Raw genomic sequence first — 15319 nt, forward strand, 5'->3', positions numbered from 1 at the left:
GCCCATCCTGTGCCATGCACTGTCCTAGGTGCCAGGGATTGAACTCAGGACCTTGTGCTTGGGAGGCAGGCGTGGTGCCACTGAGCTAAATTCCTGGCCCCGCAAGATGGTTTTGAACCTCAGCTTTAACCATAATATTATTGAAGTTTGGACGGGAGACTCAGGGACCCAGTAACTAACAGTCTCTCTTTGCTGGGCTTCCATGTCTCAACCTACATAATGGACACATCCTAGTTCCCCATGAGATATTCCGCATGTGTGCACACAGGGGCCTCTGAAGTTCCTCGTACATTTTTAAATCTCAATAATTTGCCTAGAAACATTCTGCAAATAGCATTAAGTATTTCAAGGCTTAGAAAGCACTTCACAATTGCACCAAATGCATTTGTATTTAAGATCCCATGATAAATAAAAAAATTGAAGTCCAATCAACTTTCAATTCAGTTGAAATTCAATTGAATTTAGTTGAAATGCCATTTACAGGCTTCTGATCACAATCCCTCCCCACGTTCTGTTGAATGGACGTTATGGGGCCCCTCCATTGTGCCACGGGCTGGAGTAGGCACTGAAGAAGCAAAGATTAATACGGTGCGGACTTGACCTTTAAGGAGCTCCGGACGTCGTGGGGGAGACTGCTGCACAGCCGACTTTGTGTAACGAGAGGGACTGAGAAGGCCACAGCGGCTCAGGTGTGCACACAAGGTCCCCGCGGGCAGGGAGAACACCTCCGCTTTGCCTGCAGAGACCAGGAAAGGCTTGGCCAAGTTGAGCCACCTGAGCTGAGCATAAATGGATAAGTCGAGTTTGACAAACAGTGAAAAAAAGGGAAGAGGAGCCGGGATGTAGCTGAGCAGCACCTCGCCTGCCTGTCATGTGCAAGGTCCTGAGTTGGAATCCAAGTACTGAAAAAGAAAGAAAGGAAAGGACAGGATGGTCATGGGCAGAGTGAAACTGAGGGAGAGGGGAGGCTGGAAAGGTGTGGAGGCTCCAACAGTGAAGGGGACTGAGTGGTAACAGGCAGGATTTTGTTCTGGACATAATGGAGAATGTTATTAAAGCTTAAAGGTTTCAAAATGTATGTCTTTGTGAGTATATTATACATACAGACGTGCATTATCATACTGTCACCAAAAAAAATGGATGAAAGCCAATACTATCTGCCTTTTGTGAAATGTTTATCCTGTAGCTGGTAGGCACCATGCTAAGCATCTTAGGCAATGTCACATCTTATCACCATGGCAATGCTGAGATATAGGTACTGGGATTCCCATTCCACGGATGAGGCAGTGGAGGCTCAAGATGGTCAAGTCCCCTGGCCACTCTGTAGCAGACCTGCAGCTTAGACGTAGATGGGTCTGACACCAAAGCCCAGAATCATAACCTCTCAGCTGTGACTGCAGCTTGCACAAACAATGGGCAAATTCATAGATTAGGAGTTCACATAAAAATTTTAAGACTTAGCATATGTTAAATCTTTAAGTGGTTTATACTGTAACCCAGTGTGAGATTTTCTGAGAACAATTCTTGATTTGATTTTTTTTTTAACTTTTGCAATACTGGAAACTGAACTCAAGGCCTTTACACTGAGCTACATTCCCAGCCCTTTTTTTTATTATTATTATGAGACAGGATCTCACCAAGTTGCTGAATTGCCCAAGCTAAACTCAAATTATGGTCCTCCTGCCTCAGCCTCCCAGAGTGCTAAGGTTACAGACATGCACCACCGTCCCTGGCTCTAGGAACAACTCCTAGAGAAGTAATCAGAAATTCACCAAAGATAAATGCACAAAGATGATTATTGCTGTGCTATTTATAACTAAGAAACTTGGAAGCAACCAAAATGCCCAATATTAGGAAAGCATTCCTTATAAAATGATAGCATGTTATATAATCATTAAAATTATAATTGCTCAGTTTATAATCGCAAAGTTTATATAAATCTGTATCTCCACAATTGTGTAACAAAAATGCACGAAAAATAAGAACAAAAATTTTGAAATGCAATTAGCAGCAGCCTCTAGGATTAGTTAGAAGTGATCTTTTCCCCCTACACATCCAAGATTTTCTACATTTGAGCACCTCATTCTGGACACCAAGAAGACATATGGTAAAAAAAAGAAAAAAACTTTATCCTGCACCCTGATTACATTTCAGCTCGGTCAGCCTGGGCAGCTGCAGAATTGAGATGACCCATACAGGCCAAGAGTCACCTCCCTGACCACTTGAGCTGGTGTTCAGGCAGCGACTTCAAGGATCCGAATTCAAATCATTCCACTTACACCAAAACTCATATATCCAAAGAAAGCAAAACAATGCATCTCAAAATCAAAATGTGTTATGTTCTTGCAATTTTTTTCTTTTGCTTGTTTGTTCTTGAGATAGGATCTTGCTATGTATGTACCCCAGGCTGGCCTCAACTTGCAGTGATCCTCCTGCCTCAGCCTCCTGAGTGCTAGGATTACAGGCATGCACCACCACACCTGGCAGCTCTTGTACTTTTTAAAATTAACACATTTGTTAGATATTATCACAGCCTGCTAAATTCTTTTTTTTTTTTTTTTTGGTACTGGGAATCGAACTCGGGTCCTTGCAGTTGCACAGCAGTCCGCAAAAACCACTGAGCTAAATCCCCGGGCCCTGCTAAATTCTTTAGAAGTAAGAAGGTAGGAAAAGAAAAAAACAAATCTAGAACTTTGAGGTCCAATTTAGAGAGCCGACTGGCGGGTTAAGTGCTGAAACTTACTATAAGATTGCTGCCCCCTCTCTGAGGAATTAGAGTTAAAGCTAATAACCCAATTTGGGATAATTTAAAGCTCTTTTTGGGGAAGTTTTTTTGCCTCAATTGGGCTCATTATGCATGAGTTTAATGTATAACAATTTGTTCTTGAAAGCTAACATTATTGTTGGCAATAAAGATAGGAAGTGGAAATAAGTTTCCAATATGGAAAGCAGATTTATTTCTCATCTCACATGGACTTGTTCCGGGTCTCTGGGCATGAATCACGCCCCGGCTCCCGGCCACAAGATGCTGTCTACGCAGTTGGTTATGATAAATGGCCTGTAATTGTGGATCTGATATTGGTTTTCAATATTGAATTTATCATTCTGTCCTCTTAACAGATATTAAATACTTTTAAGAATTTATCCATTTGCCTGATCCATCTGTGATTTTTCAATATGTAAAATTTATTAGTTTCCTAGTTTTTGGAGATTTTAACAGCCCACAACATCATTAATAACGCTGAGTAATGGAGCTGACCTCTTTTAAACCTTGTTCCCTTCCACTAATCCAGAACATTTAAATTGAATCAAAATGTATTAGATTTAAGGGACCAAAAAGAAAAAGATTGTGGCGGGGTGGGGTGGGATGTGTGGTTTGAACAGCGGCGGCTGCTGCAGGCCACACTGTCACCTCCAGCCCCTGGTGGAGGGAGGCAGGCCCAGGCTGCCCGGCCTTTGTCGCCGCTGCCTCTCTCTGTTCCTCTCCCGCTGCTCTCCTCCGCCCCATCGGAGAAGCCAGCTCAGCACCCTCCCCCAGTCTGCTGCCTCAGTTTCTTCGCTGGGGGTGATTGATGATCATAATAACACTGCCTGTCTGGCTCCCGTGAGGAGAGCACTTGGTGAATTAATGAACGCGCAGGGAATGAACGCGCAGGCTGCATACTCCGACAGCCCCCGCGGGCCAGCTGCGCGCGGCAGCCCGGGACTCGGGGGCTGGCACCGCCCTGCACTGCACCATTAGAGTCACGGAAGCCCGGGGAAATCAGGCCGCAGCCAAGAAAGACGAGGCTACGGGCACACAGCAAAGCTGGATTTTCTGAGTCTGGCTTCTGGGTGCCTGAGGCTGAACGGAGCCAGCTCGGGGCCAGAATTTGGGATTGTGCCTTTGATGGTTTGGAGCATTTTGTTTTGTTCTGGTTTGGAGTTTTGTTTGCCTTTTTAGTTGTTTTGTTCTTTTTGGTTGGTTGGTTGGTTGGTTGGTTTTGGTTTTTGGTTTTTTTGAGACAAGTTCTCACTAAGTTCCCTGGGCTGTACTAGAGCTTGCAATCCTCCTGCCTCAGCCTCTCAGAGTGTTGGGATTACAGACGTGTGCCTCCATACAGCTGATTTTTTTTTTTTAACCTAGCCACCAAGGCCACATTTCATGGCTCTTGCAACATCCGCTCTGTGAGGCAACACTTAGAGGTGTAAAACCTAGAGAACTGAGCCCTCTGAGATCAGAGAACATGTTGGTCACCAGTCACAAGGACCCTCTCAGCTGGGGGCTGGGAAAGGGATCAACCAGAGCTGTGAACACATGCAGAAAGACAAGAGCATCGTGACAGGCTAGGGGAGTGACCAGAAAGCAGCCCCGGGAGCCAGGCACGGTGAGGCATGCCTCTAATCCTAGCTCTTGGGAGGCTGAGGCCGAAGGATCGCTGCAAGTTCAAGGCCAGCCTGGGCTACACAGTGGGACCCTGACTCAACACCTCCGCACCTCACCAAAGAAAAAAGGAAAAGAAATGAAAAGAAAGGGAACAGCCCTGAGACAGACCCCGCTGAGTGTTCTGGTCATTCTTTGGAGACACGGGGGTCACCTTCTCACTGTGACCAGGATCAGCAGCCCCTGCTGCCTCTGATCTATGGATATTTGAAAATGAACCACTTTTCCCTCCTCTGAGGCCTAATTTCATATTCATGCAGAGGCCTGATTGACTTTCAGTCCAGTGAAAATCAGCTTCCTTGGAAGTTTTGTCTATTTAAGGATTATGCACCAAGATGGAACCTATCAAAGGAAACCAGGAGCTGTCAATAGGATCACTGAGAGGTGAAAAATTTCCACAAGGCTCCCGAGTCATGAAGGAAGTGGACTGTTTGGCTCCAGACCTGGCCCACCAGGCAATGGCAGATGAGGTGTCCTCACTGGCCTGGAAAACAAGTCTGCAAACTGTCACCGATCCCAGACATCTCCATGCTTCCTGCAGACTCAGCTTTCACCACCCAGCTCTTTTGTGCACTTTCCATATCAGTGACAACTGCCTCCCACATCCCCTAAAGCAAAGGCGATTTCCACCTGATGGAAGTTTGAGCGCCTGTGTGTGCCCAGTGCTTAGCGCTCAGGGACACAAAGCCATCTACAGCATTGTCTCTGCCTTCAGGTGGAAGAGCAACAGCACTGCACTTCAGTGGTGATGCCTGAGCCTACTGCATGCCTGGCGCTGTGCCTGGTGACACAAAGAACCCAGGAAATGCAGTCACATCGGTCCCTTCCTGTGGAACTTCCTTGCTGGAGAGAGAAGATCATCATAGCCAGCCAGGGTGGTTCATAAGGAAAGGTTATGTGTGGTGGAGGCACTGTGTAGGAGGGCTGAGAAAGCCCAGTCCTGGCTGGAAGCCATCAGGGAAAAGCTTCTGGGGCTCAAAAGGACACAGGGATCACAACTCAGCCTGCTCTTGACTCACGTCTCAGAAAAAGAAATTCAGAATGCATGAGTGTGAGGCACAGACCAGCATCTTAGGCAGAGCTAGAAAATAAAGGAGAACAGGAAAAGGATCCAGGTAGAGTAGCCGAAGGGTTTGCCGTGCTGCAGGGGTTCAGGCTGGCAGGCTCACAAAAGGACTAGCCCAGGCAGGCTGGGGTCCCTTCAGTGGTTCTAACTTCCAGTTTCAATACTTGCAGAGGAATCCTTATGGCTGGAGGGGCAATCGATTCCGTTCTCAAGACAAGACTGCTGTGGCTCTGGAGGTGGGTCCTACAGGGTCCCATGGGGTGATCTGCGAGGCTCTGCTTTCCTGGAACCCAAGGCAAAGCTGGCACTGGTTATGGTGTTGTCATTCTTGATGGTGAGTGACACAGAGCAGGTCAGTTTAGGGCTGATCAGCCTTGTACTGCTCTTTATTTCTTCTGTCCCACTTTGCTACAAAAGAAAGGATGCAGGGGCTGGGGATTTGGCTCAGTGGTTTCGTTGCCTGCTGTGCAAGTGCAAGGACCCAAGTTCGATCCCTGGTACCAAAAAAAAAAAAAAGGATGCAGATAACGTACACGGAGCACCCACCTTGTGCCAGGAAGCTTTCTGCCCCTCAAGCCGATTGCCACTTGTGTCCTTCACAGCCACTCTGCCAAGCAGACACCACTGGTCCCTTTCAAGGAATAGCATGCCAAGCCCTGCTGGAGCCCAAATTACCCATGATCAGCCACACAGGATTCAAACCTCGATCTTGGCCTCCACCGCACATATCCTGTTGTCCCTGTGTCCCAAGACTCTGAGAAGCAGAGACGGAAGTCTCCCAAGAAGACAGGGCCACCCAGAATCCATCAGGAAGAGGAGAAGAGGGTGACAGGCTATTTGTCCTTCTAAGCACAACCAAGGCAGGTGCTACTGGCACAGGGAAGGAACTCAATCTTCACCTTTAGGGACAGCCCTGCTGCATTCCTTTGGGACAATGGGAAATGCTGATTTCCCACCATGATGATGCTCCTTATGGCAAACTCCTCTGTGGAGGTCCATCCAGGGCTCTCTCCTGGAGCAGCGAGTCTCCACTGGGGTGCTGTGTCATTGGCCAGGGCAAGACAAGCTTCGCTAGGTTTGGGGCTGAGAGCTGGGTGGTCTCACAGCTCTGTCATCTTCCAAAGTGTGGGAGGAAAACCTCTCATCCTGCTGGACGCAGTGGTGCATCCCTGTAATCCCAGCACTCCTGGAGGCTGAGGCAGGAGGATCATGAGTTTAAGGCCACCCTGGGCAACTTGGTGACTTAGCATGCCCTGCCTCAAAATAAAAAACAAAAAGGACAGGAGATGTAGTTCAGTGTGAAGGCCCTGGGTTCAATTCCCAGTATCAGGGGGCAGGGGGACTTTCACTCACCCCAAAATACCTATCTCCTCCACAGATAAGTGGGTCCTATTTTAAGATATAATCAATATAATTAAAATAATAAGAAAAGAGAACCAAAAGAGACCCCCCCCATTGTCCTTAACTATGAGCACTACAAGAAAGAAAAATGGTGTAGCTTAAAGGCATAATCCAAAAGTCAGACCAGAGGGAGACAGAAAGAGAAGAATAAAAATGGAAATGTCAGTACTGCTTCTTTAAGGGTCACGTCGAGACACCCACTGTCCTAAAGATGCAGAAGTCTGGGTCTGGGGTCCCCCAACATCTCCTCCCAGCCTTTATATGCAGATGGGGGAACAGGAAAATGCCAAGAGCCAGTATGTGGAGGAGGAACCCTGTCCTGGGTACCGTAATGTCAGTCACAGAAACCCACAGCCCCGAAGCATGCAGGAGGTGGGGTGGCCCCATGATGACTATCACTGCTCTATTAGAGCTGCTGCCATTAACATTTATCCAGCACCAATACTGTACTTAGCCCAGCACCAAGCATAAAGGATGAGGCCGCTCCTGCTTTGAAAATAAATATCTGGGCTCCCTCTTGATTTCTGTCCCGGCAGGTAGCACCAGCCTGCAGCAGGAGGGGACGCTCTCACAGCCCTGCCCCCACTGTGCGGCCACTTCCGCTCCCTTCAGCAACTTCACCTCTCTTGGAATCGGCTCTGTACCCCAATGCCCTGCCTGGGTGGCTTGACCCCCATGGGTAAGGCTGAAAGAACAGGGCAGAGGGCAGAGACAGGGGTGGGGTGGTGCTAGAGTGGGCAGAGGACATGGAGGTGGCTTTTCAGGGCTGATGCATGAGTAAAGTTCAGTACTTCACCTAATGCCACCTTCGCTGGCTTATTCTGCAACGTGGCATTTAGCAAATTCTCTCCTACACTTTTAAAAACCAAGAAAAAATTAAAAAATAAAAACCAAGAGCTGCGCCATAGTAAATTTTACCCACACATGACTTTGGAACACGAAAGCATTGATGAGTGTCCACTGCCATCTAAGAAATGTACAAATATTATATAAACACATCAGTTCCTCCGGCAAAAGTCCCACTTCCCACTGCCAAATGTTATTTTTTACAGCAGTTCTGCAAGAGGCGTGAAGGCATCTATTTCACCAGCAGGAGACACTTTTTTTTTAGAGTGGGGGGTAAAAAAAGTCCAAGTGCTTTTATTGCTTTTTAACCAATGGATTTCTGGATGCAAATGAATGAATCACCTTTGTGCTGATTGGCAGCCCGAGTTTTCCTGTCACACGGGGAGCAGACCTGCCGGTTCGACTTGTGTCCCTCATTCCCTCATGAGTGCCGAGGAAGATAAAAGACTGCCATTGCTACCAGTGAATTATGAGATTTGTCTTTATCAGTGAAAACAGGCCAGAAGGAAGCCCAGCCACTGCCTAGTATATGTATGTTCCATCTACTTTTCTGCATAATACGATCCAATGCGTCACAAGGATCCGAGTGGCCCAGTGTGTAAATCAGCCATTTTAAAAAACCACATTAAGTCTTTAAGGCCACCAGGGTACCTTCTAATGCATTGGTGCCGCTCTTCAAAAGACACCAGTCTTTTCTGCTTCCGACCTGCACTTCAATGACGATTGCTGGAGTCTCTCTGGAGCGGGTCTGAAACTGGAGAGAAAAAGTATTGCGTGGAACCAACGCTGGATCCCAGCTGGGCACCTAACCAATCACAGACCTGAGCCCATCAGAGCTGCTTCCACAGAGAACTGTCATTAAATAGTCAAGTAATGCAGCCTTCTTCCCCAAGGGATTTCTCCTCTGTGGACCACAGCACCGTGGGACCTCTGACGCCTCGGCTCCTTTCAAAGCTAAGAAGGGAAACACATTTTATATTAGGGAAGCTTGGGCCAGGGATTTAGCTCAGTGGTTCTGCTGCCTGCCTTGAAACCAAAAGGTCCTGAGTTCCATCCCCAGTACCAAAAATAAATAAATAAATAAATATATATATACATTAGGGAAGCTCTTCTTTAGACACAGGGTCTCGCTATAGAGTCCAGGCTGGCCTCAAACTCATGGAGATCCTCCTGCCTCAGCTGCCCAACTGCTGGGGTTTCTAGTGTATGCCACCACACCCCTAGGAACGACAAGGGAAGCCATGAGTATGTTCTGGAACACTGCACAAGTTGAGACTAAACACTATGGAAAATGGTCTTTTTGATAGGCAGGATTGAAAATGATAAAAAGGAAAGATTCAGAAATCGGTTCCTCTTTCCCATAGCTGCTGGCTTGGAATCTGCAGCTCGGTCTTCTTGTAGTTACTTCTGCAAAAACAAGTGCTCTACTCACTGCCACCTCACAGCTGCCTGGAGTCACTGGATAAACGTGCCCTTCCTTCTCCAAGGCAATCACTGAGGTGAGAGCGTCCGCCCGGGGCAAGGGGCAGAAGGAAAACAGCCACGGGGGCCTCTAAGGAGCTCACAAGTGATTCACAGAATAAATAATTCCTGGGCCTCTACAGGAGGTAAGTGCTGCACGGCCCAGCTGGTTTTCTCAGACTCAACAAATTCATGAGGGAGCAAGAGAACAAGAAAGAAAATCCAAGTCTTTTTTTTTTTCTAATACACAAAGAACCCATCCATTCACCCAATACGTTTTTATTGAAAACCTGCTATGTGCCAGACATTGCCTGAAACACTGGGGAGCAGTGAACAAAGCAAAGCCCCTGTCCTCATCGGTCTGCGACGAAGCATGGACAGAGGATAAACACGAGCAGTTACAATGAGAAGGGCGACCTACGGCAGCTGCTAGACCCCAGCTGCCTGGGTTTGAAGGCCACCTTTGTCAATGGCTAGATCCACAATCTGAGGGAAGTTATTTTACATCTGATGTCTCAGTTTTCTCATCTCTAAAATGGGGGCAGTAATAATGGTACCAAAACAGCAGAAGTGCTATTCCATCGAGTGAACTTACGTAAAGTGTTTAGAAACAGCACCAGTCCTACTCTGTGGTAGTTAGTATCGCACGTCTGTGTCCTGTTAAAATAAATCTCCCACAGATTGGACAGAGAGAAAACAATAAATCAAAAGTAAAAGCCATGCCAGGGGCATGTTGGCTCACACCTGTAATCCCAGGTACTTTGGAGGCTGAGGTAGGAGGGCTGCAAGCTCAAGGACAGCTTGAGTAACTGAATGAGACTCTACCTCAAAATGAAATAATAAAAGGACTGGGGATGCAGCTCAGTGTTCCCTGTGTTCGATCCCCAGCACCACAAATTAAAGAAACAGAGCAGAGGGCCGGGGATGTAGCTCAGTGGTTTTGCCACCTGCTGCGTAAGCGTAAGGACCCGAGTTCGATCCCCGGTACCAAAAACAAAAAAAAGAAACAGAGCAGAGAGGATAGCAAGTGAAAAATCTGTAAGCCAGGTTGTACTTGGAGTAACAAGGAAAATCAGATACTAAAAATGACCAAAAGCCAGGGAGAGGACAGCAGGAAATGAGGTGAGAGCCATGGCCATGGACCTGGCTATATCAGGCATCGGAGGCCACAGCAGGATCTTGGATATTATCCTAGGAGTGATGAGAAGTCAGGGGAGGGTACTGAGCAAGGGAGCGGCAAAGTGTGTTTTAATATCTGTGACTAGCGGCTTCTCAAAACATTGAAAATAAAACTACTATGGAATCCAGCAATTCCACTTCTGGGTACGTACCCAAAACAATTGAAAACTGAAGCAAAGTGGTGTGGTAGTGCATGCCCGTAATCCCAGCACACTCTGAGGCTGAGGCAGGAGGACCACAAGTTTGAGCCCAGCTCGGTTGCTTAGCAATTTAGTAAGACCCAATCTCAAAATGAAAAATTAAAAGGTGGGGGTGGGGTGGGGGTGTAGCCCAATCCCCAGCACAAAAAATAAATTGAAAGCTGAGTTTAACAACAATATACTTCACAGAACTAGAGAAAACAATCCAAAAATTCACTTGGAACCAGAAGAGACCTAGAATAACAAAAGCAATTCTAGGCAACAGAGATATGGTTGGGGGTATCACAATCCCCAACTTGAAAACTATACTACAAAGCTACTGTGATAAAATCAGAATGGTACTGGCAAAGGAACAGACCTAAGGACCAGAGGAACAGATTAGAAGATGCAGAAACAACTCCAGACATACTCAGCCACCTCATCTTTGACAAAGGAGCCAAACACCCTCATTGGAGGAAAGATAGCCTATTTAATAAATGGTGTTGGAAAAACTGGATTTCAACCTGCCAAAGATTAAAACTAGACCCATACCTATCACCATGCACTAAACTAAGATCAAAGTGGATTAAAGATCTAAATATTCAGACAGGAACACTAACTTGCTGGAAGATAAGTTAGGTAGAACTCTTGAGGACATTGGCGGAGAAAAAGACTTTATGAACAAAACCTCAGCAGCACGGGAACTAGCACAAAGAATCAACAACTGGGATCTCATCTTTTTTGGGGGGGGAGATCTCATCTTATTAAAAAGCTTCTGCACTGCAAGAGAAACCACCAACAGAGCTAACAAACAACCTACAATGTGGGAAAAAAATTTTAGCAGCTGTACCTCAGACAAAGGACTACTATCCAGAATATATAAAGAATTGAAAAAAATTAGACCCCCCAAATTCAAAGACCCAATTCAAAAATGGGCATCTGAAATGAACAGACATTTCTCAGACAAAGAAGTAAAAGCAGCAAATAAATATATGAAAAAATGTTCAACATCACTGGTCATTCGAGAGATGCAGATGAAAACAACCCTGAGATTCCATCTCACCCCAGAAAGAATGGCTGCTATCAAGAAATCAACAAATAACAAATGCTGACAGGGTTGTGGGGAGAAAGGAACCCTTTTCCGTTGTAGGTGGGAGTGCAGACTGGTGCAACCACTGTGGAAATCAGTATGGAGATACCTCAAAGAACTAGGACTAGAGGTCCTGTTTGACCCAGCTATTCCCCTGCTGGGTATCTTCCCAAAAGAATTAAAAGAATCATACCACAATGATATATGTGCACCCATGTTTATAGAGGCACAGTTTGTAATAGCTAAAGCTTGGAAACAGCCCAAGTGCCCATCAACTGGAAACTGGATAAAGAAGATGTGAAAAAAAAAAAAGAAGATGTGGTTTTTTTATAAAATGGAGTACTACTCACCCATAAAGAATAAGAAACTAGAGACATTTATAGCTAAATGGATGCATATTGAGGCCATACTCTTAAGTGAAATAAATAGGACACACGTGTGAATATCAAATAGTTTCTCTAATGTGAGAAACTGAAAGTGTAAATAAGGATTAAAATGATTAAAATGAATAATTGATAATTTGAAATATTAAAAGGTCTAAAAGTATAAGGGTGGTGGGAGGGTAAGGGGAAAGGAAAGAAGGGAAAGGAAAAATTATGAGAAAAGAAAAAAAATGGAAACGAAATCTATGTAAATAGGGAAGGGTGGAGGGGGTGAAGGGCGCACAGGTAATGGGGAAAAAAATAAGAACCAAGATTCATCATGTACAAGTACAAGCACCCAATGATAAATGTAAACGTATTGTATACCTAGAATGTACCAATGAAAGGATTTAAAAGAAAAAAAAAAAGCTGAGTTTAAAGAAGTATTTGTACACTCACATCCACGGCACCTTTTCTCATAAAAGCCAAAAGTTGAGAATAGGCCAGGTGTCCATCCATGGGTGGGAATAAACAAAATGTAGTCTAAATAGACAATGGGATATTACTCAGCTCTAGAAAGGAAGGTAAGAAATTATTTTTGGAGACAAGATCTCACTGTGTAGTTTAGGCTGGGCTTGAACTCACTGTGTAGCCCAGGCTGACCTTAAACTGGAGGTGATCATCCTGCCTCAGCCTCCCAAGTGCTGGGATTACAGGCATGTACCACCATGCCTGGCTAGGAAAGAAATTCTGACGTGAGCTACAACATGGATGACCCTTAAGATATTATGCTGAAGATATCTAGAAGAGACAAACATATAGAGGCAGAAAGTAGGATGGTGGTTACCAGGAACGGAGGAGGAGAAATGTGGAGTTGCTGCTAATGGGCGTAGAGTTCCAGACTTGCAAGATGGGTAGAGTTCTGGAGATGTTTCCCAGCAAGGTGAATACACTTAATGCCACTGAACACTTTAAAATGAGTAAGACTGGAGGGCGTGGTGGTGCACTCGTGTAATCCCAGTACTTAGGGGGCTGAGGCAGGAGGATCGTCACAAGTTGGAGGCCAGCCTGGGCTACATAGTGAGTTCAAGGGCAGCTTGAACTACATAGTGAGACCTTGTCTCAAATGAAAGAAAAGAAAGAAAGAAAGGAAGGAAGGAAGGAAGAAAAAGACAGAAAGAAAGAAAGGTTTGGGAGCCAGGATGTAGCTCAGTGGTTCCACCACCTGCCTCAAAAGCACAAGGTCCCGAGTTTGATCTCCACTACCAAAAAAAAAAAGTATAAGAAAGAAAAAAATTTTTTTTTTGGTACCGAGGATCGAACTCAGGTCCTTGCACTTGTGAGGCAGCCAGCGGAACCACTGAGCTAAATCCCCGGCCCAAGAAAGAAAATTTTTAAAGAGGCTAGGGAAGTAACTCAGTGTGAAGGCCTAGAGTTCAGCCCTTAGGACTGCAAAAAAAGAAAGTTATGATGATAAATTTTATGTATATTTTATCACAATTTTAAAAACATTTGTGCCTGGGAAATTAGATCAATGACAAGTAAGATTGGAAACAAGGAGTCCCCTCAGAGGTTTTAGTTATCTGTTGCTATTTAAGAATCCACCCCCCAAAAAAGAGAATCCAGCCCAAGGTCTGAGGATTTAGTTCAGTGGCAGCGTGCCTGCCTTGCAAGAGCAAAGTCCCGAGTTCAATCCCCAGTACTGAAAAAAAGAATCCAACCCAACACAGGCTTGGCGGTGCACACCTGCAATCCCAGTGCTGGAGAGGCTGAGGCAGGAAGATCGCCATAAGTTGGAGGCCAGCCTGGGCTACATAGTAAATTTCAAGGCCAGGGTGAGCTATGTATTGAGACTCTGTCTCTAAAACACAAAAAAAGAAACCAGCCCAACGAGGCTTAGGGCTCGGAGAAATACAAAGCTCTTCCTGATACTAAGGTCAGAAATGCTCAGCTCCATACCCTCTACCTCCAAGGCTACACCAGGCCACGGGAGGCTGAGATCACAGAGACTCAACTCCAGCAAGGATGGGTCTGAGTCAGAGACCACAGCTTCGATCCAGGCGAGGGGTGCCACGGGCTTAGACCAGGACAACGGCACTAGAGGCGGTTTATTTGAATCTATTTAAGGGCCGGGGATTTAGCTCAGTAGTTTCGCTGCCTGCTGCGCAAGCGCAAGGGCCCAAGTTCGATCCCCAGTACCAAAAAAAAAAAAACTGAATCTATTTAGAAAGCAGGACCAGTAAGGTTTGCCAATGGCTCGGATATGGGATAAGAAGGGAAGAAAGGGAGTCAAGCATGTGGCCAAGGCCACTGCATGAGTGAAGGAGTGGAGACATTGAACCCTGGGTCTCCTGTTGCCATATCTGAAGATCAGGCAGCCAGCCTAGTGGCACTGCCTATGCCAAAGGCATTTTAGGGGGAATCATTCTCAAGATGGAAAACATTTTTGAAAAAACATAAAACAACAAATGCAAGGTATTATTATTGCATCCATAATTACAGATCCAACATCTAGCCTTGAGGAGGGTGGAGGAAAAACAGCAGCAATAGGATGGAGTCCATAAAAATCCACCCTTTCTCATCTGACCTAGGGTGCCAGGCTCAGCCCAAGGCCCAGCGGGGGGGGGGGGAGCCACTGTTCAGAGTATCTCTAAAGCACACCCCATAATTGTGTTACTCATAATAATGGAACCCAGAAACCGAGCTTGTATTTGCAGTGTTTTGACTCTGAGGGAAACTGTTTTGTTGCTTGGTTTTTAAATGCATTAGAAAACTGAGGGGTGAAACCAGCAGGTCAACTTGTGGAAGCAGAAGAACAGCAGGAGCTGAGGAAATAAAGGCTAGTAAACATCTCTTCAAAACCAAGTGCGCCACATCTGGGGCCAGGCCAGGCTCTGGAACCCAGGGCAAGGACAGCAAGAACAGAACTCCAGCATCCAGGGGCTGTCAGGTGTCAGGTGTCACTGAAAGACACCCATACACTAAATAGCCTGGCATTCAAGTTATTCCCTGCAAAAGGATAAAAGGCTGAGTCAATGCCGTCAGGAGGGGAACTCGGTTCTGATTCCGAGGCAGCAGTTCTGCCCTCTGCATCCCCTCAAGGCCGGGAGCATGGATCCGAGAGAGGACAGGCAGCGGGCCAGGGCTCTGAAAAGAGTGCTTCTGTTTCCATTATCATTTAAGGCTTTGTTGGTGTTGGATGATAATAAGAAATAGGCATGGGGGAAACTTCACCCAAATCACAGGCACACACAATAAAAACGCTATTATGGTCTTTTTGTGCATATAAATAGTTTTTTAAATGAGGCTGCT

Source organism: Heterocephalus glaber, unplaced genomic scaffold, assembly GCF_053883595.1.
Source record: "Heterocephalus glaber isolate CG9 unplaced genomic scaffold, H.glaber_assembly_v1.0 deba00001689, whole genome shotgun sequence".
Taxonomy (NCBI): domain Eukaryota; kingdom Metazoa; phylum Chordata; class Mammalia; order Rodentia; family Bathyergidae; genus Heterocephalus; species Heterocephalus glaber.